At 42.6% G+C, this 25,320-nt stretch overlaps 1 long non-coding RNA gene across 1 annotated transcript; it reads left to right on the top strand.

Annotated features, from left to right (window-relative positions):
- The first annotated feature begins 2,113 nt into the window (after positions 1–2,113).
- LOC122684449 lies at positions 2,114–19,452 on the top strand. The gene is made up of 3 exons (XR_006338045.1): positions 2,114–2,124; positions 6,241–6,250; positions 19,269–19,452. It is a non-coding gene; the product is annotated as an uncharacterized LOC122684449 (long non-coding RNA).
- Positions 19,453–25,320: the final 5,868 nt, after the last annotated feature.

Genomic DNA, 25,320 nt, shown 5'->3' with positions numbered 1-25,320 from the left:
TAAAATGTGTATGTCCATACTATGACTCAAGTATCACTGCTGCCCCTATTATAAGTACTAAAATATTTTAAAGAGTAAAACTTATTACTTTTAACTACATTTCCCCCCTGCATTTTTGAACAAGAGGTTTTCCTGGCTTTGTTTTTTATTGAACCTCGTAATTTTTGTACCTGGACCTACCAATAAGATTTGCTTTTCCAGTTTCTTATTACTACTTGAGCTCTTCTGGCTACACTTTCTCTCCAAAAAAATAAAGTCACTTATTGGCAATGTTTTACCAGGTTTATTAGAAAGGATTTTGGTGCTTTAAGCATCTCTTTTTGTAAAGGAGGAATTTTTGTTTTAAATAATGGACTTTTTTTTTTTCAAAAGTTTGTCATTTCTTAAAGACTATGGATGGTTCTCTGGAGGTTTTCCACCTCCTATGGTCACTGACAATAACTTCCTGGAAAACGTCCATTGTTTCTGGTGAAGAGAGGAGCTATGTATGATTGATATAAAGACCCTCGGGAAGAATGCTTTTTAAAAAAGCTGTGTATCCTGAAAGAGTTCTTCAGATTCCTATGGGAAAAAGAAAATTAATCAAAGTGCCTTACTGAGTCCACAAGAATTTTCCCAAGTATTGAGCCTCTTGTCTACATCTTAACCTGTGACGAGTGCTGCTTTGTTAGAGCCGAAAAGGGAAGTGTTAATCCGATAGAGGAGCTAAAAATAGTAAACCCTGTCAGCTTCCCCGAGGGTCTCAAAAAAAAAAAAAAAAAGAAAGAAAATAGTGAATAGTGATTGATAGGATGAACAAATAATTTCAAATGGGAAAAAACCTGAAATACAGACTCAGCACACGCTTTCTTGGCCGCAAGAAGCAGCGGTCTCTCTCCAGACTGCCTCCGGCTGCACCTCCTTCCTGTATCTCTGGGGATGGAGCTGTGTCCAGAGTGGCCACCCGTCTGGACACACTTCCCGTGTGATGGACAGTCAGGTGCATCCCTGGACCCATTCGTGCTCACTGGTCAAAAGGTTTTCTTTCTCTAGCCTAATCATTAAATAAATAAGTAAATAAATAAATTTCCAGATGTTTCACTTCTATCAAAGTCATTACATGAAAATAACTGCTGCTTAAAAAAAAAAAAAATCCCTGGTTTACTGGGGAGACCTATTCCTATAGCGGGTCAACTCGATTTTTTATCTTGATTTTTGCTCCTAAGGAAATAAAACTTTTACACGAGTCTCTTGGAAAGGTTTGCACCCACAAACTCATTTCTGAGACTTAAAGACAACAGCTGTCAGATGGACCTACTAATTTCACACGTTTAGCAAATGTGTATCACGAGATCTGCTCAAGAGTCTTCTCCATCACGTGGGAAGCAACTGTCTAATTCCCTGTTTTAACTATTTTTTTTTTGTTGTTATTAAATATCATTGTTTACAGTTTGGGGTTTTATCAAGAGAATTCTGTTCACTGGCACTTTAATCTTAACGTCATCTTTTAGCACAAAAATTCATTATCTGAGTTACTGTCCTTTGTGAGTTTCTCTCTTAAAGCATGTTTAGAAGCAAAGCCCAGGGCAGCTTCTAACCCCTCTGCCTAACCTCAGTCCTGTGAGGACACATTTTTGCGAATGATACAAATAAGCAGAGATCTCCCATAGAAATGGTTTCGGGCTTTTAGCAGGAAAGAAAAAGACTGACATTACAATAATAAAATAACTTAATCTCATAATATCATTAAATGAGTATTTGTAACTCCATATTAAGGTAAGTAAACTGAGGCAAGCAGAACTCGCATAATTTGTTTCAAATGACAAAGTCAAAGGGTAAGAATTTGAAGTGCTTCTGTGTCCCTACACCACCGCATCTACACTCACTTTCTGGATAAGAATAAGCACATTATATGATAAGACAGCATGATTAGCAGGGGTTAGTCAATCTTCATATGGAAATCTATACTAAATGATTACTTTAAGTAGAAGGTCTTTCTATTTATATTATGTTTGAAAAAGACTCTGATGCTGTGGAAGATTGAAGGCAGGAGGAGAAGGGGATGACAGAGGATGAGATGGTTGGATGGCATCACAGGCTCAATGGACATGAGTTTGAGCAAGGAAGTTGGTGATGGACAGGGAAGTCTGGCATACTGCGGTCCATGGGGTCACAAAGAATCGGACACGACTGAATTGAATTGAACTGAACTGAAAGGAGTTAATTAACAAAAAAAGATTGGAAATATGGGTTCTAAGCTCTTCTTTGGGACTTTTATATTCTATATGCTATTTTCTATACTTGGAAGAAAGTGAAATATTTGATAGAAGCACATGAGATGACCTGTGAAATGTATAATTGAGGTAAACAATGGCTGGTTGAAACTTCCAGCATTTCTCAAACTTTAGAATTACCAGTAAAGCTTTTCTAGAATGCATATTTCTTATTCCCATTTCTGAAATGAGTCTGCATTCTTAAAAAATCCCTGGAAGATAATCCTAATGGAGGTGGCCCATGGGACACACTTTAAGAAATACCAAACTAGAAATTAAGTTAGGGAGGTTGAATAGAACAGAAATGATAATGAAAATATGGCAGCAAAGGAGCTCCCAACTTTCAGAACCCAAATAGAAACCTAGTCTCAAACCCCCATTGGAGGCCATAGGTAATAAAAACCACATTATTGCAATCTTCCTTTGAATAACAAATAAGCTATGAAAAACAAATAAGCCTGCTTTTAAGGTTTTGAATGTCTGTTCGTAACTGGAATGGCATAATCCTCATATAACTCATACAGTACCATAAATGTCAGATAATTCACGTTGATGAGTTTCTCCCCATTAAAATTCTTTCTTATTCTAAGGCAGGACAAAATAATTCCAGTTACAGCTGTTGCTTGTCTTTCACCAGCCACACCATATACTTTACTGAATACTACTAGGTGGCAGGGCTTCCCTGAGAGCTGAGGTGGTAAAGAATCTGCCTGCATTGCAGGAGACCCTGATTCTATTCCTGGGTCGGGAAGATCCTCTGGGAAAGGGATAGGCTATCCACTCCCGTGTTCTTGGGCTTCCCCTGTGGCTCAGCTGGTAAAGAATCCTCCTGCAATGCGGGAGACCTGGGTTCAATCCCTGGGTTGGGAAGATCCCCTGGAGAAGCGAAATGCTACCCAGCCCAACATTCTGGCCTGGAGAATTCCAGGGACTGTATAGTCCACGGGGTCACAAAGAGTCAGACATGACTGAGCGCCTTTCACTTCCACTAGGTGGTAAGTACGTTCTCTTGCTTAACTTTCCCAATAACCTATTAAGTTTGAGACTATCATTCTTCCCAACTTGTGGGTGAAGAAGACTGCAATCAAGTTCAACAGATACCATGGCTATGCTTTTACCTACACCACCCCAAAAGAGATCCCAACTATTTTTGTCCATCATTTTATTGCAGGTTAACTAAGTCTCAAAATATTCAATAGAAAAAATATCTGGCAAACATAGGTCCGGCCACAAAGGAAAGGGACTTGAGTATCCATGGCCCTGGCAGGTCAGCACTCAGAGGAAGGGGACAGGGGACAGGGCACCAACGAACACTCTCAGCGAATGAGGAGTAAATAAACTTTATGTTGTGCTCAGGCGCTCCGTCGGGTCAGACCCTTTGTGACCCCATGGACTGTAGCTCACCAGGCTCCTCTGTCCATGGAATTCTTCAGGCAGGAATACTGGAGTGGGTTGCCATCTCCTGCTCTAGGGGATCTTCCCCACCAAGAGATCGAACCCTCGACAGTTGTGTCTCCTGCATTGCAGGGGGAATTTTTACCACTAGCACCACCTGGGAAGGCAATCTTTACACGAATGAGTGAGAAGCTGTCTGTGGAGCTGTGCTCATGTCAAGAGAGCAGAACCTGGAGACAGACCTGTTCCTATCAGCCAGCAAACACACCAGCTAGGAGGACCACCAGAGTCACGCTGCAGCGTCTCAAACATCTCCCCCTTTAGGGGGCGAGCACAGCCTGGACACTGCTTGTGTAGAGCCCCAGTCCCCAGTCATCTCTGCCCATGTGTGATCACCAGCAGGACACCGCCCACCCACCCCCACCAGGTCACCCTTGCCACGTTTTCTTCTTCTTCAACCGGAAGTTGAAAGAGTTTGCTGCAGATCTTTAGGTCCACCCCTGTCCACCCCCTCTCAGGCCCACGACTTTGACAGGACCTCCCTCACTTCATCAGGCCCCTGAAGAGCATCTGAGCAGCATGATGCACCTGGCACATGGGGACAGAAGGAGGTGGGACCCTGTTACCCCTTCGGTTCTCCCCAGATCCACTCAGCATAACCCTTGCTTAGGATCAGTTCCTCTAGGAAAGCAGGCTACTTTGTTTCATTTTAAAAATAAGCTTTTCTCCACAGGGTCAAGTAAGCCTGACTCTGTGTCCATAGATGGGGGATGAGTGATCCCCCTTGCAACTGAGGGGATCACACTCAACCCCTGTGCCAGCCCTGAACCACGCCAGGGAATCCAGCTCCCACCTCTTTAAAGTCTCACAGTATTTCCCGGACACAAAAGATAAACCCCGTGGAGTCTTCTACTGCCCCTGTTTTCCTATTATTTCCTCGTTATCTAGGGATTGCAGAGTCTTCAGATTGGCATTACTAAATTCAGCACAGAATTTCACCTGATTTTCATCTTAAACTCCTCAAATAGCTTTATCTGTACAGAGAGATTGTGTGAAAACGATATGAAAGATGTCAAGACATTTGCTGATCAAAGAGGTAATTTGCTAAAAGTAGACTTCCATAAAATCTTTCTATCCATTTGTGGTTTCAGAAAACCCCTTGGTTTTTCTTTCAGAGCAAAAGCTCCCAATATTCCTCAGAAGCCAGTTCATCTCGAGGGTGTGATCATTCTGAGCCGTGATGACAATACTTTCCTTCCTGCAAATTGTGCTTCTGCTTACCCTGGAGTCATGCCCCATGGCGAGGGGCCTCAAGGTAGGCCAGAAGGCTCCACGGTGTTCTGCCAGACACATGGTGAACTTGACCTAGTTCTTGGAAGAACACATATATTGTGCTCAACTGTCTCACTCATAGCTACGTAGGGAAAAGCACATTTCGGCGTTGAAAGTTCGCCTTAACTAATAACTGACAGCATTTTTATTAAAGTTAGTGTGTGTATATATATATATATATATATATATATATACACACACACATCTAGTTATATAAACAGTTATATAGTTATATAAAAAAGCTCCTGTCTGGGGCCTAGCACACAGTAAGTACTCAGATAATACGTATTTCCCTTCTATTTTCTTATAACTGCATCAATTCCTTTTGACATATATAATTGATATGTTCCTGATGTAGAGGAATATAGTTTCCTGCTTTGTGGTTTCAATCATTAAATTTTGAGGAAAGAAAGAATATATACAAGCCTACTAGCTATTATTATTACTACTACCATCATCATCATCATTTTCCTGTTAATTATGTCTCCTGAAACATTTCTCAATGGAAACTGGAAATTTTCCTCCAGAACTTCCTTTCCTTTTTTATAAAGCCCCGGGTAGAGTTTTTAATCAATACTGAAAATGAAACCTCAGTTTTCTGCAGGCCTTGATATTTTAGGACTCTTTGACAAATTCACCACCTTCCTACTGATTGTTCCCTTCCCCAGCATTATTCAAAAATGCCAATTAGTTTCCTCTGAAATCCAGCTGGTCTGATAGAAACTTGTGAGTGTCCTTGTTTCCCTGGTGATGCCTATGGATTTCTTCGCCTCACACAAGGAGATTAAATAAGGCCTCCGGGGAATTCATGCTACCCCTAGCTTTTGGTCAACCAAGAAGATGTTCTCCTGGGGACCCATTAAAAGACCAGACTATTAAAGTCCAGAGCTTAGCTGCTTGATAAGGAACGGTAGCTACTTACTAGCACAACGGCACTTGCCCTGTAATCTGAATTCTGTCCTACACAGAATGGCATTTGTTCTGCAGCCTCATCTTATCACTCCCCTGCGACTCCCAGAAGGGACTATGCTTGCCTTCAGCATCTCTTTGGACCAATTTAAAAACTGAGATCACAACCCTTCCTTTTGTCTCTCCAAGTAACGATTTTCAAAGCCACTTACTTCATTTTGCATTTGACATGAAAGGAAAAACAAGCGCTATTTAAAATACTGGCTGGACAGGTAATAAAATCTGTGACTCATTAAATCCATACATGATTTCCCAAGGCTTTCCCAAGTCTGAACAGCTACATGCAGTGAAGCAACCTGACTGTCTTTAACTACCCTTGATTGTTGTGCAAAGCACTCCTCAGTTTCCCTGATTACATTATGCAGAAAGACTGCATCAAATGCATCCCGTATTTTTGGATAGTTGTAACCTCTAAAATGGCAGCACCTTGGATCATGTGACAAGAACTTGCATCTTGTGCGTTACCCACAAAACCATTTAGACAATTTCAAAGTGCCCATCACGGGCCGGTGGGAATTGAGATCCCTTCCCTGGCCACTGTGGTTTTGGAAACCCATCTCTGCTTCCCCCACCCCCCTACCTGTCCTTAATCTCTTCTGACAATTTCCATGGCTTATACCACTTGTCATCACAGCCCAGCTTCCCACCATGAATACTCTTTCTTGTCTTTGCCAGTGTTTTACTGCAGACAGGAATAGGCATGCTATGATTTCAGAAACTAGACATACATAAAGTTTGGAATGCCCAGCCTTTAAGGATAATTCTTATTTATTCCTTCACATCCTTCAAGTGGATCTCCGAGGGAACCAGCTTATTTCTCAGTACAGAGTCAGTTTTTCTGGCTCACCCAAATTACCCAGTTCACCCTTCCCTAGTCTGAATTTGCATTTCTTCTGTAGCCCAAGAAATCTATGTTCACGTTTGAAACTGGAAACTCATCTTTTCTGGGTCCTCCTTCTTCCCATCGTTTTAGAAACCTCATATCACACAGATCTAGCTGGAGTTCAGTAAACATCTGCTGAGTGAGCAAGGACCAATAAGTTACATCATATAGCAGGCACAAACAAAATAACGGTTGGGTTGGTCATAGCCCTTGAGAAAGCTAAAGTCCGCTTTTACACAAGACACAAACATCCAGAGACTAACATAGCAAATGGCAATCAATTCTAAACAATACCAGATGTGAAAGATGGGAAAGATCAAAGGGAGCTGAGGACCTCTAGAAATATTTTATAAAAAGGAATAGATTTAAGTCAAATTTGATCATATTTTTATGGGTGGAGAGGAGATAAAAATTCAAGGGAAGAACAATTCAAGGACCATACAGAAGCAGAAAACAGTTCGAAAACTAGTTATTTAACTTACTAGAAGTCCAACTTTGGAAACAAGCTTCCTCAGTCTCATTTTTCTCATCTCTTAAATAAAAACAATAGTGCTTACTTACATTGTGGGTAGTTGTGAGTAGTTAATAAGGTAATTTATGTAAGATTTAACACAATGGCTGGTAATTATAATAAATAGTAACTATCATTGCTGTCACTGCTGTTGCTTTTATTAACAGTGATAGTCTTTAGACAAGGAACACAATCAGCCTGATGGAAATGTTTCAAACAGACCACAGATGCAAATAAAACCAGTGAAGTAACATGGATGTGAAAATACTTAAATGTGACTGAGAACACAGAAAACTGACTCCGTAAGCATGAACTTATTATATGCTCTCAAAAAAGAAATAACACTGTTTCTATCTGACTTGTTTTTTAGAGTGAACTTCATGACATTGAATATAGGGAAAGAATCTTACATTATCTGAATATCTGCTAAGTGATTGGTGCTTTGACTTACACTATCGTATTTATTTTCTTGTAGCTAGAATAAGTGCCAGAATTAAAATCCAAGCATCCATGATCCCAAACCCAATGTCTTTCTAAAATGCAATGCTGCCTCCTTACCTGAAGGTCACTTATCAGATTAAAACTTGAACAGGGATCAGTAACATTTCATTGGACACAAACACGCCCACTTGTTCTGCACTATCTATGGTTACTTTTGTACTTCAACACCAGAACTGAACAGTCACAAGAGTCATAGACAGGCAAAGCCAAAAGGTTTACTAGCTGACCCTCTACAGCAAAAAAGTACGCCCATTCCTGGGCTAAAGTGTGGTCATACCCTTCAAAACCATCTCGCCTTGTCTACACCTTCTATTACTTAATCCAAGGGCATTTTCTAATCTAGTTCATCCTGTTTCACTGTAAAAATTCTTGAAAGAGCCATACTGATCTCAACATAAAGCCCAACCTTTCTTGAATAATGTTTGGAGGTTATCATAATGTCTCTACTGACTTCTTTTGCCTTCTTCCATGTTAACCCCTCCCCGTGACCTTCCCACCTGCAGATTTGGCTCTACCTTAGTTTCTGACTGCTCATGATGCTCTCATCCCATTTCAGCCTGTTACCATTCTCTCTCTCCTTCAAAGTCCCCGTGAACGTCAATTCTTCCAACCAAACTCTCCTGCCCTACCTCGTCTCCAGTCAGTCGCAGTTCAAACATCTTTGTTTTAAAACTTATTTTTACATGTCTCATTTCTTGTTAGCCTGTAAGCTACTTGAGGGCAGATCATTTTTACCACTCATACTATTAAGAACATTAGAGGTACATTATACATTTTATACATATTGATGGTATTGATTTCATATGGTAAGTAATATAAAGTCATATTTACATTAACATAAATATAAAATATGGTCTTTCCTGGTGGCTCAGATGGTAAAGAATCCACCTGCAATGCAGGAGACCTGGGTTCAGGCTCTGGGTTGGGAAGATACCCCGGAAGAGGACATGGCAACCCACACCAGTATTCTTGCCTGGAATGCAGTAAAGGCCTGTCTTTGCTGCCCTCTTTAGAGCCACCTTTACTGCCCTGATCTGCCCTCAACGAGCTTACAGTCTAACAGGGGAAATGAGATGTGTAAAAATGCAGTAAAGGCTTGGAGAATCCCCACGGACAGAGGAGCCTGGCAGGCTACAGTCCATGGGGTTTCAAAGAGTCAGACATGACTGAGTGGCTAAGCACAAATATAAAATACAAAGATTTTCACATTCCTAAACTATATTCACTATTTCCTCTACACCCAAGGTGTCTAAGTATAATTTTAATATAGCCTCTTGGCATGTTTTAGCTTGCCTAGAATTGACTACATTATCTTAATAAGGGAATATATAACTTTAAAATCACTAATTGTACTGGACCAGGTATCCTGTTGTTCCTCCCAAATAAGAGTAGAGGTGACAAATATGAGGCCATAGGTCATGGAGAAGATTTCCTCTGCAAAGCTGTGATAACTGTCCATCCTCGATAGTAACCCATTCTTGACCAACATCTAAAGCCAACCATCCTTAATTAAAAATATTGATACAAATAAGAACTACATTGACAAACATATTTACCATCTAACACCCTCATTTTTTATAGCATTTTATTTAACACCTTGCTAACTGTATTCTATTTAAGAGTTTATTTTCTTGGATATGAAATTTCTAAAATTCTACCTTATTCTTATGATTTTGCTGTTTATAACTCTGAAAACCAAATGTATCATATTCAGTCAGATTTTCCCATACTGACCAAAGGCTTTATATAAAATGTTTATATGTTAGAAAACATTGTAGAAAATATACTTATTTTGTAGTAAAAATCTATATATCCAAGTGGACTTCCCAGGAGGCACAATGGTAAAGAATCTACCTGCCAATGCAGGAGATTCAGGAGACATGAGTTCAATCCCTAGGTCAGGAAGATCCCCTGGAGGAGGAAATGGCACCCCACTCCAGGAATCTTGCCTGCAGAATCCCATGGACAGAGGAGCCTGACAGGCTGCTGTCCATGGGGTCTCAAAGTCAGACATGACTGAGGACAGTACAATACAGTATATATCCAGGTGTCTCAGATGGTAAAGCATCTGCCTACAACGCAGGAGACTCAGGTTCAATCCCTGGGTTGGGAAGATCTCCTGGAGAAGAAAATAACAACCCACTCCAGTATTCTTGCCTAGAAAATCCCATGGATGGAGGAGCCTGGTAGGGCTACAGTCCATGGGGTTGCAAAGAGTTGGACATGACTGAGCAACTTCACTTTCCTTTTTTCTTTCCAGAAGAGTAGAATTTTAAACTTATTTAGCAAGAAAATCTACTTGTCTCTTCTGGTTCTTTTGGCAAGGAAATGGAAATGCATTCTTTAAACACACACTCAACTTGAGTCAGGAAACCATGGGGAAAGGGTATAAGACTTTTGGAGACTTATAAAAAGGAGTCCCTACGCCAATATGATAGTTGCTTTTATGTACAAGTTTGAGTAAGCCCAGGGTTGCCCAAGTATCTAGCTAAACATTATCTCTGAGGTGCCTGGGAAGATGTTCTGCAAGAAACATCTGAAGCATCTCAATTGGTAGACTGATCAAAGCAGGTGGACCTCCCCAGTGTGGATGGGATTCATCCAATCTGTTGAAGAGCCTGAAGAGGACAAAAAAGACAGAGACGCTTGAATTCAAGCTCTGTCTGACTGCTGAGTTGGTCCACGGATCTCATGTCCTTGGTGCTCCTGGCGCTCAGGTCTTCTGACCCAAAACAGAATCTCTGCCATTGGCAATCTGTCTTACAGGTCTTCAAACTACAGCCTCAGCCTTCCTGGGTCTTCAGCTTGAAGATGGCAAGTCATGGGACTTCTCAGCCTCCATAATCATGTGAACCAATATCTTATAACAAATATCTTTGAAAGATACATGGATAGCCTATTGATTCTCTTTCTCTGGAGAATCCTGACCCATAATTTCCAGAGTTGCTAGAAGCCCAGTGAACCTCCTGTGAGACCCTGACTGCTCTTTTGAGGTTGGACCTTGTTAGAGTGTCTCTGTTGATGTAATACCAGAGACCCCAAGACAAAAAGGGAACTTGGGACTCTTGTTAGGGTCATGACTCAGGGGCCAGGGTCATCCTCCAGGAGGGCTATAACCAATCACTCACCATGAGGTTGAGGCTGAACTCCTCCTGGATGTGGACACCCATAATCGTGGGCCTGTCTTGGGGGAAGTGGTGTAAATGCAGTAAAGGTCAGCAATATTGGGGAGTCCAGACCAACAGTGACACAGAGTGAGCCTTCTGTATGATACCCAGCCCGCTGTACTCTCCCCTTATCAGACCTCCACACAGAGATCAGAGCAGTTCAGTTGCTCAGTCGTGTCCAGCTCTTTGTGACCCCATGGACTGCAGCACGCCAGGTTTCCCTGTCCATCACCAACTCCCGGAGCTTGCTCAAACTCATGTTCATTGAGACGGTGATGCCATCCAGCCATCTCATCCTCTGTCGTCCCTTCTCCTCTTGCCTTCAATCTTTCCCAGCATCAGGGTCTTTTCCAATGAGTCAGTTCTTCACATCAGGTGGCTAAAGTATTGGTGCTTCAAATTCAGCATCAGTCCTTCCAATGAATATTCAGGACTGATTTCCTGTAGGATTGACTGGTTTGATGACTTTGCTGTCCAAGGGATTTTCAAGAGTCTTCTCTAACACCACAGTGCAAAAGTGTCAATTCTTTGGTGCTCAGCTTTCTTCATGGTCCAACTCTCACATCCGTACATGACCACTGGAAAAACCGTAGCTTTATACAATCTTTGTTGGTAATGTCTTTACTTTTTAATACGCTATCTAGCTCTCTCATAGTTTGTCTTCCAATGAGCAAACATCTTTGCATTTCATGGCTGCAGTCACCATCTGCAGTGATTTTGGAGCACAAGAAAATAAAGTCTGTCACTGTTTCCATTGTTTCCCCATCTATTTGCCATGAAGTGATGGGATCAGATGTCATGATCTTCGTTTTTTGAATGTTGAGTTTTAAGTCAGCTTTTTCACTCTCCTCTTTCATTTTCATCAAGAGGCTCTTCAGCTCCTCTTTGCATTCTGCCATAAGGGTGGTGTCTTCTGCATATGTGAGTTATTGATATTTCTCTCTGCAGTCTTGATTCCAGCTTGTGCTTCATCCAGTCCAGCATTTTGCATGACATATTCTGCATATAAGCTAAATAAGCAAGGTGACAATATACGGCCTTGATGTACTCCTTTCTCGAGAGAAGCTCCATGCAGAGAAGCTACCGCCTGACCTAGGATGACAGGTGAGCTTGATCACCGTGGGCCTCGCCACGGTGGATAGTCCGCAGCCAGACCGGCTAGGTCTTTTCTAGGATGACTGTGGCGGAATTACAAGTGAAGGCTGAGCTGCTCCCTGGTGGCTTGAGCCAGCCTTCAGTGTTTCCTGTTGTATTAAGTACTCAGTTCTGACACTGGGCTGACAACTACCCTGAAGAAGAGAAAGAAGGAGGAAACGGAGAATGTCAAAGAGCAGAAAGTCAACCTTGCAGTAGATGAGATGGATTCCAGGAATCATTAATTTGGATATTAGATGTTGAATATACACATAATACACATAATAGCCCAAAGGGAGGCGTATTTTCCCTAAATTAAGTATTTTCTCTAAACTTAATGTTTTACCTATAGTAAAAGCAATGTAGTTGTTCTTGCCACAAAGCCAACAATTTTAGTGATACTCCCTGTGAGGTGTTATTTTGGAATCACCAAGAATTTCTCCCTATTTAGTGGAGCACGACATTCATCCTCCAAGCTGATTACTGATAATGGAATGTATACCACTGAATACATGAATAACCAAATGTGTTACATTAGTAACCATTATTCCCACGTTAATTAGTACTTCACAGTTTACAAACTTTCAAATCATGTATAACTTCACTTATCCCATCATATGTATGGGTAAGCTGAGGCTCATTCTCCCAGGGTCATTTCCAGGAGTGGGAGAGCCAGGGCTAAATCCACCTCGGGTGCTTGGCTATGCTTGAGTATCCTTGGGTGATCTGACAAATGAAAAATATGGTAACACACACTTGCCATACCATAGTGCATTTTTGACTATCAACTAAAACTAGATTTAAAAAGAGACAAAAGAAAGACCTGGCAAAGCGGGCAGATATAAAAGAGCACTGGAAACCAACAGATAGGAAAAGATGACAGAACCGCAAGGCTAGACAGTAGCAACCACGAACTTCACACAAGCAGAGACTGCTGATATGAACCTGCTTGAAAAAACAGCAGACTTTTTCCGTCCTGTATAGAATATTTTCTGCCATTTTTGACAGCTAGACAACCAAGTTCTTATATACATAAATAAGCCAAAAATTAGTGAGCTTCAGACTTTGATTTAGCACTAAAGGGGCTTCTTTCATTTCAATAAATATCTCCTTTCTCATCTGTCAGCATTAAGAAAATAGAAAGACTACCCATTCAAAAGCAGCTGCCATCCAATTAACATATGATTCCAAGTAATAAATCCTATCACAGATTTTACTGACAGCCCGGAGGACATTATCTTTCCAGTGACCCCTGACATGACCTTTAACTCCAAATGGTTTAAAAGAGACTCAAGCACAAAAACGCAGAAGCTGCCTCAACTCCAGAGCATGGCACATCCTAGCAAGTCATGGGAGGGCCAAACCGACTACGGCAAGGGTGCGCTTGCTTGAAGTACAATTACTGTTGATCAAGCATCATCCAACATCTCACGTGTACACAATCTATTTTTAACATGCATACTTAAAATCCAATTGAACTGGGTTTCCTTTATCAAGAGCTCATTTATTCCTATCCTTTTTTTCCCCGGAAAGAAAAAATCAAATGTTCTATAATGCATTTCGTGTAGAACACTGTTTTAACACCACAGAAAATTCCGTTAAATGTCAGAAGAATTTAAAGCCTCGTTGTTGAAAATCACAGGCTCAGGATGTTACGAGTATTTAGATCTTTGGAAACTTTAATAACCAATGAGTGTGAAAATCTTTTGCAAGTCCCTGTTTGGCTGTAGAATATGATATGATCCCAGTTTATTAAAAGAAGCCAGCAATTATGCATGTGAAACAAGGGAAAGATGTGGGATGCTTTTACTTGGGTGCCATATAAGCATGCATTCCCATGCATTTTCATACATTTTGGGAATATCAGCATGTATTTTCATTCATTCATTCACTATACTTAACAGCAGTGTCTGTAGGGTTGTTAAAATAATTTGCAATATTGCATTATCCTGTGAGGACTTAAAATATTGAAAAACACAGAGGCAGAATTTTTAATCTAGAGGTGGAGACTTCAGGAAACAGCAAAAGGATGTTCAACTCGGGTTAAACACACATACACATACATGTCCTTGCATACGTGTGTACACATACACTCACATAAATGTGTATATGTGCATGCACACACGGAGAAACACACATCATGCAGAGTTATCTAACACTGAAAAAGAAATTTTGGAAGACATTTTTCCTTCTGGTTAAACACTAGATTATTTTAGAAAGCGTTCACATCCCTAACAAGTATTCACATTTTCTTTCAAGAATGTTCTAAGCCTCACCAAATACTGCCTTTCCTAGTCCTGTAATAGTTACAATGCTGAAAGTATGAAGCCTTAGTGCAGACAGTGAAATATTTAACAAAGAGGTATTGCTCAGGCTGAATAATTAATCTCAAAATTAATAAAAGTAAAACGCTAGGAAAGAATATGACATGGGGGAAAGACATTTGAAATCCATACGGAAGATGCTACTGAAACTTAACGAAGATGGTAACAGGACCAAAACCTGATGCCCATGCTATTTAAGGTGAGTGCATTACAAATATAAATATATGTAAATGTGTGTGAGTATATCTGTGTATATATACATGGAGGGAGGGTAGGAAGTTTTCTATTTGCCAGGCCCTCAACTAGACATTAAGCACAGAGAAATAAACATGAATATTCCTGCTCTTACGGAGCTCTTATGATCCATTGCCCACAAAAATAAAGTGCTAAGTAAGCACTAAGAACCATCCTGATGTAAACCTTAGCCAACAGTCATAACTATTCTATGTGCATGCTTAGTTGCTTCAGCCATGTTCAACCTTTTGTGACCCCGTGGACTGTAGCCCGCCAGGCTCCTCTGTCCATTGGATTCTCCAGGCAGGAATACTGGAGTGGGCTGCCATGCCCTCCTCAGGGGATCTTCCTGACCCAGGAATCAAACCCTAATCTCCTGTGTCTCCTGCATTGGCAGGTGGGTTTTTTACCACTAGTCACACCTGGGAAGCCTCCAATTATTCTATAGATCAGATATTTATTATATGTTATATATATAAATTCAACAATAAAATGTATCTGGGAAAGCTTTATAAAGTGGTAAATGTTACCTCCAGCTCTGAAGGAGTAAGGTACAAGATTTGGTAGGCGCGAATGGAGTAGGCAAATGAAGAAAAATCTGTCACTTGATATATTAGAGAGGCAAGAGATTTTGAGCTGTATGCAAATGGTAAATGTTTAAAATTATTTATTGAGTCAAATACATATAAAAAGTTTAGGTAAAAGGAAAAAAAAAAGTTTAGGTAAGAGGAATAAAAACTCAGTTCATAAAAGGATCTCTTGCTTAATGTTTCCCAAATCTCTGTTCTGATTTCCTCAATAATTATTGATATATTTGACAGTAAAATATGGAGAAAGAACATAAGTGTTAGAATTAATTTAGTAAATATGACCTGGGAGAGGAATCTCTCTCCCTTCCTGGTGTGAAAAATAGGCAAACAATTCAAAATTAGGAGACACCTTTGAGAATGAAGTGAGATAAAACATATAAAGGGCCTAACATAAGGCTTGATACCTACAATACACGAAACAAATGTTAGTTCATTCACTTCTCTAAATATTAGCTCCCTGATCACTTTGGTACAGGCAATTCTTAGCCTAATTTCACGAACACAGCATAAAGCACTGGAACATAATGGTATTTGAAGACATGACTTTTATGTTTAAGATCCACTCTGCTCTAATAAAAGAAAATTCTCCAGGTCATGATTTTATAAATCTGCTCTGCAACAGGCCCCGTAGAAATTAAATAAAGCAAATTGCACAGGGTTTAATCACAGTCGAACGTATGTTCCTCTTAGACCTCTGCACGAATTGTGCAGTATTTAAACATACTCTGTGGGTGGCTGGTGTAACAGAGTTACACGTCTGAAGTTAGCGGTCAGGCAGAAACTGAGTCCCTCATATGCTTTTTAAAATAATTCTGCTCCTTAGAGTATGGTGCCAGCTCCTCCCTCCTGTTGACCCGAACAGTTTGGCAAAATGTGTTGTACACAATTTGCCCTTGATAATAGTACACACGAAAAGAAAGTGAAAGTGAAGTCGCTCAGTCGTGTCTGACTCTTCGTGACCCCATGGACTGTAGCCCACCAGGCTCCTCCATCCATGGGATTTTCTAGGCACGAATACTGGAGTGGGTTGCCATTTCCTTCTCCAGGAGATCTTCCCGACCCAGGGATTGAACCCAGGTCTCCCACATTGGAGGCAGGCGTTTTACCGTCTGAGCCACCAGGGAAGACTAATAGTACGCATAACCGCTAATAAGGAGCGATAATGCAGCTGAATGTTCCTCAATGAAGCATAAGGGACTGGGGTGGGGAAGGGGAGTTTCTCTGGCTGCTCTGATCTCAAAGGGAGACTCACAGGGCTTTCTCGCTCCTTCCATGGAGCCCAGCGGACTCCATCCTCTCTGAAGCAGTGGGCAGCCTGCCCCCTACCCCAGCCCACAGTCCACACTCCTACTGTGTCCCGGGAGGCAGGGGAGACAGGGGAGTGGAGTTTCTAAGCCAACGGCATCTCCAGAAGCAGACTAGGGTCCATGGGCTGAGATGTGGAAAGTCTGGAGATGCACAATGGGTTTCTGCCCTCACCCGCTCCCCTGAAGGAGCACCGTGCTTCTTCTGCAGGGATTCAACGAGATACTTGCTGTCAAAATTTATGTTCTTATGCCCAGGGACTTGATCTCTGTAAAAATGGAGTGACCTGCCTCAGTAAACAGCACATTACCACCATAGCAATGAGTGAGAAACTAGAATTTCGGAAGCAGGATCTTCAAACTAGGAGCAGACAATTTAAGGGCAGGAACTACAAGATAATGAAAGAATTCCAACCTGCCTCGGCGTTATCAGCACTCATAGACATCAACTGTAGTATTTCTCAGGTGATAAGAAAACCCCAACACATGGACCTAAAACTAAAGTACAAACCTATTGTAACAAGGCACATTCAATCCAATTTGACAAGTGTTTTTAAGCAAAACATTGTTGAGCCTCTGTCATACGACTTTTGTCTATTCAGTTTGCTCACGACTAATATATTCCCTGATATAATTCTCCTTTTTGCTCACGCTGCTACACTCTGTTTGATTTGCCCTCCTTCCTACTACGCAGGTATTTGCTTCATTAACTGCAAGCAATCAATCTGCAGGACTTCCCTGGTGTCTCAGACGGTAAAGAATCTGCCTGCAAGGTGGGAGATCTGGGTTCCACCCCCACGTTGGGAAGGTCCCCTGGAGAAGGGAATGGCAACCCACTCCTATATTCTTGCCTGGGAAATTCCAAGGACAGAGGAGCCTGGTGGGCTACAGTCCATGGGGTGGCAAAGAGTTGGACACGACTGAGTGACTAACACATACAAACCACCTGCAGAGTTGCTCAAAGGTGGTATATTTTGGAAATACAGGTCATTCTTGGAAAGCTCTATTTCCAAAATCCCTGGACACTTTTGCCTATTTTTCTTTCTCACAAACTGACTCAGTAGAAGACTGCATAAGACTCATTTCCCTCACTCACTCGTCATCCACTTATTCATCCATTCATTCATCCATCCATTCATTCATTCAACCAGTATGGATTATTATGATAGGGTAGGCTCTTAACAAGGAACGGGGATCAGACGGAACCAATCAAGACAGACTCTGACCCCTACGAAGTTGACAGTCTATGGTTCCATTGTGTCAACAGAGAGACTTCTGGGGGCGCCGAGGACATTCTGGCAGGCTGACGGGACACTGGCGCAGACCTCAAGAGCACACCCACTAGGATTTCAAATAGGAATTCCACCACAGCCCCAGGAACTCGGGGACGTTATCTTACCCTCTGACCCTTGCTTACCTCATGGATAATTATAGAACCTTCATAAGGGCGACAGGAGGAGAAATGAAGTAATAATTCAAGCGAAGCACCCAGCACCAAACATGTAAGTGCTCAAGCAATGTGAGCTACTATTATTTTGTCTTTTTTTTTTTTTTTCAGCTGAGGATTGAATTTTTTTTTTTTTTAGACCCAGTACTGGGATGACAAACTGCCAGCCTCCTGCCAGCTGCCACCGCTCATAGCAAGCATACATGCCATACTTCTTCTATGCTATAGCGCTGATTAAAAATAGATTTTCATTCCCCACAGGACAAAGCTAAATCTGTGCACCTGTGCTTTCCCATTTCACTAGGTAAACCCTGTCAGCTCTCTGACAATATGCTCTTCACATAAGTCTTAGTCTCTACCCCTGGCTCACCCGGGTCTGCACCACCAGAGGGACTCAGGACCATTCCCCCCGGAGCAGGGCGCCTCGCTCGTTAGACGAAAGTTACGAAATCACTTTTGCCACAATTGTCGTAAACCTAGTTTATTAGTTCTAAGAAATCAATTGCAATTTTTTTAAAAAACTCCAAGAATTATGAGATAGGCAGTCTGGTATCCAAATTTTTCCCAATACAGACTCTTTGGGGTCAGGGAGGAGGGGAGCGGGGGGAGCGAGGACATTGTTGGCTCAGGAAGGGACATTCCAGCCCTGCCCCATGCTCGGACACTGGGTTCTTTATTCTAAAATTAGAATGCCCTTGGCATTTCTGGGCATTTAATGTCCTGCCCTATATCTCTCTCCTGTGAATTCTGGTTGCGTTTATTTTCACTTACAGAGACAATTTAAAAAGCTCAACCTATAATAATTTTGTCAGACTCAGTCTAATGATTAGCAGTGTGCGGGAATAGTTTAATGATATTGCTAAGGTTCATTAGAAGTCAGCTATTTCAAACTCTCAAACTAGATTCCAAATGTCGTGAGAAGGAATCGGGTCTTTTTCAACTTTCGACCCCACAGAAACATGCGTGTCACCTGGGAACACACAAGAATGAGTGAATGGACAGACACGCACACAGCAAATCCGTCTTCCCCGGTAGGACCCTGCGGCCTCGGCCACGTGACACCGTGATTCTCACTGCTCTCCAGGCCCAAACAGAGCCGGGGCTGGTTCCCAAGGACACTGTCAATAGCTGGCCGCAGGCGCTCTGAACTGCGGAACTGGGTGCTGATGGGGAAGCAAGACGGTGGACTCGGGTCAGATCGGATCACAGCTAATCCTTAATCCAGGATTCAAAATCAGGAAAGGAGTACGGCAAGGCTTTATACTGTCACCTGCTTGTTTAACTACTATGCAGAGCACATCATGCGAACTACCAGGCTGGGAGAATCACAAGCTGGAATCAAGATTGCCGGGAGAAATATCAACAACCTCAGATGTGCAGATGATACCATTCTAATAGCAGAAAGCAAAGAGGAACTAAAGAGTCTCTTGATGAGGGTGAAAGAGGAGAGTGAAAAAGCTGGCTTGAAACTCAACATTCAAGAATCTAAGATCGTGGCATCCAGTCCCATCACTTCATGGCAAATAGAAGGGAGAAAAGTGGAAGCAGTGACAGGTTTTATTTTCTCGGGCTCCAAAATCACTGTGGACAGTAACTGCAGCCACGAAATTAAGAGACGCTTGCTTTTTGAAAGGAAAACTATGACAGACCTAGACAGCTTATTAGAAAACAGAGACGTCACCTTGCTGACAAAGGTCCATATAGTCAAAGCTATGGTTTTTCTAGTAGTCATGTATGGATGTGAGAGTTGGACCATAAAGAAGGCTGAGCTCCAAAGAATAGTGATGCTTTTGAACCGTGGTGCTGGAGAAGACTCTTGAGAGTCCCTCTAACAACAAGGAGCTTAAACCAGCCAATCCTAAAGGATATCAACCCTTAATATTCATTGATAGGATTGATGCTGAAGCTGAAATTCCAGCACTTTGGCCACCTGATAAAGAAAGGAAGAGAAGGCGTTCAGTCGTGTCCAACTCTTTGCAACCCCATGGAGTGTAGCCTATCAGGCTCCCCTGTCCATGGGATTCTCCAGGCAAGAATACTGGAGTGGGTTGCCATTTCCTTCTCCAGGGGATCTTCCTGACCCAAGGATCGAACCTAGGTCTCCCACCTTGTAGGCAGACACTTTACCATCTGAGCCAACAGGGAAGCCGCCTGATATAAAGAGCTAACTCTCTGGAAAAGACCCTGATGCTGGGAGAGATTGAAGGCAGGAGAAGGGGGCAGCAGAGGATGAGATGGTTGGCAAGCATCACCAACTCGATGGACCTGAATTTGGGAAAACTCCAAGAGATAGCTCAGGACAGAGGAGCCTGGCGTGTGACAGCCCCTGGGGTCTCAGAGAGTCGGACACGACTTAGTGATTGAGCAACAGCAGCCAATAATGGAGTGGGAGAGAGGCTGGACCTTCAGACCCAGGAGGACACACTCACAGGCTTCCCTTCTCCCCCCACCCCGCCCCTTCTCCCAGTGAGTCCTCCTGGCTTCCCAGTGCCTCTCCTCTTTGTCCTCACTACCTCCCTTCCTTTCCCGTTCCCTTGAGTGTGAGTCCTTCCCTCACGGACTCATAAGAAACCATAAATATGGGTATTTTCCATAATCCCTTCCTCCTCTTTCTTCTTTTCCTTGTCCATTCTCTCAGAAATCCTTTCTAATCCCACATGTTTACTTCCACATTAATGGCATGATTAACAGTTCTGTGCCAGACTGCTCTACGTCATTCTAACTGTAGAACTACAGGAAAGGTATTTAAAACACTGCCTCAGCTGTTCAATCTTTAAAACAGGGAGACTAATAGTGCCTTTTTACAAGGGGCCATTGTATGGATTGAAGGAATTTATACAGCTACAGGGCTAAGAAAAATGCCAGTGGAAATATCAGCCATGTCTTAAAGTACTGGCAATGTAATTTCTGAATGCAGATGACTCTCAGATCCTTACCTACACTGAGAACCCTCACCATTGATTCAAGGTCCAAATGTCTAAGTTTGCACCCGTTATATTTGCATGTCTCAACCCTGCTATTTTGCATATATTCCCCAACTCGGTCCTCAGTCACGCATCCACCAAGCCCGAGCCCAAAAAGTATGACCCTCCTTGCTTTCCCCAACCACAATGCCAAAAGGAGAGAAAGTGACGGTGGGAAGGGGATCTGGGAGATGCAGGCAGAGTGGGATCCCAGTGATAAGGCGATTGCTCCCACCACGGCCTGGAGGAGGCACCCTGACGTCACCTACTTTGATGTTCTCCAGCAAACTAACATGCTGCAGAAAACACTGCTTCTTCATGCCCCACGGAGACGGGCAGCTTCCGCCCACCCCAAGAGTGAGCAGTGTGGTCCTTGCAGAGCCTGGCATAGCAGAGGCCGAAACAAAGCCCACAGAAGCCAGCTCAAATCTATGCCACCTTTCTGCTCCCCAAACCCCTCCTCAGCCGAACTTCCTCTGCCGCTGCATCCAGGCTGGTGCATCCTCTCCTCTCCGCTCTTGTGTGTGTGTGCATGTGCGCATGTGTGTGCACATGTGTGTGCATGTGTGTGCCTATGTGTGCTAGCACATGTGTTGTGATCACCGCTCAGCAGCAAAGCTCTCTTGGTCGCCTGGGTCTTGTTACTTTCGCAGACCTTGAGAGGCTCATGTTCTGCCTCAAGTTCTGATCACAATGAGTCTTTCTAACATCCTGATCTCCTTTCAGGAATATTGGTGAACACAGGGTTCTCCGTCTGCTAAAATAGCTTATCTCCCTCTAACACCTTTGGGATAGCTCCCTTCCTGGGAGATGGGTGGAACGTTGCAACATTGCGGGTCACGTTGTAATGAGACCAGGGGAGGTGTTTTCTCCTGTAGCAGCCCCCACCTCACAATGGTTCCACATTAATACTGAGATCTTCCCAGGCTTCGAGCTTTCCCATATGCTGGTAGCTCTGTGTGGAATATCTCACTTCCTTCTAATGACCTTGTTAAACCCTATTCATTCTGCCATTTTATTTCCATTTACTGTTAGCATCTCTCCAGTAAAGACTGAGAAATCTTTATTCATCTCTGGACCACCATGTTCAGTTGCCCAAGTTGCTCACTGCAACACTCCAGTGGGTGCCACTCCCATAACCATTCACATTGGAATCGATCTGAATCGTGCCCTCTGGGGTTGTTTAAGTTACAACCAATATGACTTAATACTCTTTGGTACCAAAGAGTACCAATAAAGAGTAACCAGTATACTCTTTGCTTCTTTCAGAGAAGCACACTCCTCTTTTTCGTGTAATTTCTTCTTTTCTCCTGCTTGTCTTCCCCCTACTGAATTCTGTGCCTCTAATTAGCAGGGTTGGATGGCATCACCGACTCAGTGGACATGAGTTTGGGTAAACTCTGGGAGTTGGTGACGGACTGGGAGGCCTGGCGTGCTGCGGTTCATGGAGTCGCAAAGAGTCGGACACGACTGAGCGACTGAACTGAACTGAACTGAACTGAACTGAATTAGCAGGGAGCATGTTTTCTTTCAGTCTTTCCAACACCACACAACTCCAGGCACAAGTGGCTCTCTGTAAAGAGATAAGGGAATTCATTGATGGGTTCGTAGTAAATGAATCATAAACTCCCCACTTACTCCTCAACCACACTGGTCACTTAATGAAGACTTTTGAGCAATTGTTGTCCACACGTTGATAGAAGAGAGAGAGAAAGAGAGAGAGGCTGCTCAAATTGAAAGCCACAAAAAGAAGAGTGTGTAATTAAAACCTGAGTAGACCCTGATGAAGAAAGTCTCCTAACCAGCAAGCCTGATTCTGATCAGATGTGCGGTTCTCTGCTCGCCTGCAAAAACAAGACGGTGAGAAAAGCCAAGTAAAGCAGGCAGAGAAACAAACTGTCCAGAAGGAGATGTCTTGTGCTTTCGGGGGAGATGTAGGCATTCTGGCGCTTTACCCTGGAAAGGTCAATGGCATCTCTCCATGGAGGTCTTCTAACAAGAATGCTCTGCCTTCTATTTGCAAAGAGAAAGCTTCAGACCAAGGCTCAGCTGTGGGCCAATCTGGGCTCTCGGATGGAGTTGAGCCTTTTCCTCTGTGCGGGAGGCTGCAGCTAGGAATCAGCAAATGACTGACACAGCTGGGAAAAGTGTTTAGTAAAAAAAAAAAAAAAACCCTTAAATATTATTAGTCTATTTTCAGTAGACTTCCGGTTGACTAAATGCAGATCCACCAAGCCTCCCCTCCAAGGTTCCAAATTACAATTTCTCACATGCCACTGCAGAGCACGCAGAGATGGTCCCGGACTGGGTCCCCAAGAAATAAAGACTGCCTGCGCTCCAGGGTCCTCCGGCCTCGTTCCTTACTTATTGTTTCCATTCAAACTATTTCTGGAAACAAGATAATGGTCTCCTGGCTACCTAATTCTCCCCAGGCACTGCTGGGAAGCTGGGGAGCGGGATATGCTAGGAGCAGCTGTAGACAGGAATCTCTCCCCTGGGTCTCTCCAGCTCCCGGGAGCATAGATCTGCTCTTCAACATCCACCCCGGAGAGTTCTTTTCCGTTTTAGGGGAAGATGGAAGGACCACTTTAGCATATTTACAGTAGTCAAAAACCAGGAGGTGAAGGAAAAGAGTTCTGTTAAAAGAAGAATAAACAGGATCTTGAAACATCTATTTGTAGAAAGTCTGGCTAAGGAGCCAAAAGCCAGAGTTTTAAGATCACTTATGTAAATACCTCCCAGGGTGTCTTCCCTGATTAAGGATGTGTGAGGGTTATTGAGTTTTGAATTAGATGCACTTTAATAAAACAGTAGAATGTTCTTATCTGATTGCACCTGTATTGATTGTGTTAAAGAGGTCTCTCCTTGGATCAGGGTCAATGACTTGACATAAACTTACTAAGTACTCAGACTGGTATTAGTTTTCAGATTCTTGTAAGCTATCCAGTTTGTTAGATTTCAGTAATCTAAGGAACATGACAGCATGCCTCTTGTTGAATACTTTTTTTTGCCTATGTTTTATTTTGCTTAATCTCCCTGACTGCATAATCAATTGCGGTATTAAAAAATAACTTGCATTAAGTAACATAATGTATTTCAATTGCTTTTTTTAATTTTAAGAAGTCTTTCTTACAAATAAAAGATGCATAGTTAATATTATGTAGGAAAACCAGTTACATAGCTAATTAAAATGGAATGCATTTTTCACAATTAAATAGGTGTTCAACTGATATACATTCAACAGTGTACTTCAAATTACTAGTTGTATTGTTTCTGATGACTTCCAGGAAATCAATATACATGAGTAAATTCATGGACAACCTCCTACCTATTAGTACGTTAAACCTCAATTCTGCAAAAAAAAAAAATTCATTGAGTTGAAATTTGTAAAGTTTTCAGTGGCCATGTGCACGATGTTGTAAACATTATTATATATCATGAGGATATTAGTGAAGACATCTTCAAAGTTTTTCCTAGATGGTACAGAAGCTGTTTTAACAAGCTTTTAGATTTTGCAAATAAACCAAAACAAACACCTCAAAGTTGGAATTCATTGGTTCTGTCATGCAACAATCTTTTGTTTTAGATCTTACTCTACCCTGCTACCGGAGAAGGCAATGGCATCCCACTCCGGTGCTCTTGCCTGGAAAATCCCATGGACGGAGGAACCTGGTGGGCTGCAGTCCATGGGTTCGCTAACAGTTGGCCACGACTGAGCGACTTCACTTTCACTTCTCACTTTCATGCATTGGAGAAGGAAAGGGCAGCCCACTCCGGCGTTCTTGCCTGGAGAATCCCAGGGACGGGGGAGCCTGATGGGCTGCCATCTGTGGGGTCGCACAGAGTCAGATACGACTGAAGCGACTTAGCAGCAGCAGCTACCCTGCTACTGTTCAGGGAACTGAAGATATGATGGTAAACAAGACGTGAGGTCCCTGCCTTTATGGAGCCAAGGAGCCCCTGCACAGATAATATGAGTGAAAAAATAGAAACATATGAATTCAGATGAGATGAAGAAACATATGAATTCAGATGAGATGGAGAAAATGATGCAGGGGGCGCCGTGGAAAGGTTGGGAGAGGGTGGGATTACCGGATGGTAGGAGCAGAGCGTGGTCCTCCTAGAGAAGGTAAAGGATTAGCAGCAATGTGACTACAGAGGACAGGAGAGTGTGAAAACGTGTGTGAGGAGTGTTCTAGGTGGAAAATCAGCAAGTGCAGAGACCAGATGTGGCTCTGAGACTGGTGTCTTAGAAACTGCATGACTGAGGGATTGAGCAAGGGGAATGGTGCAAAAGAAGACACAGAGGCTTGC

The sequence above is a fragment of the Cervus elaphus genome, chromosome 26 (genome assembly GCF_910594005.1).
Source record: "Cervus elaphus chromosome 26, mCerEla1.1, whole genome shotgun sequence".
Lineage (NCBI taxonomy): Eukaryota > Metazoa > Chordata > Mammalia > Artiodactyla > Cervidae > Cervus > Cervus elaphus.
The sequence above is the reverse complement of the archived record's forward strand: the minus strand, read 5'-3'. Positions and strand labels throughout refer to the sequence as shown.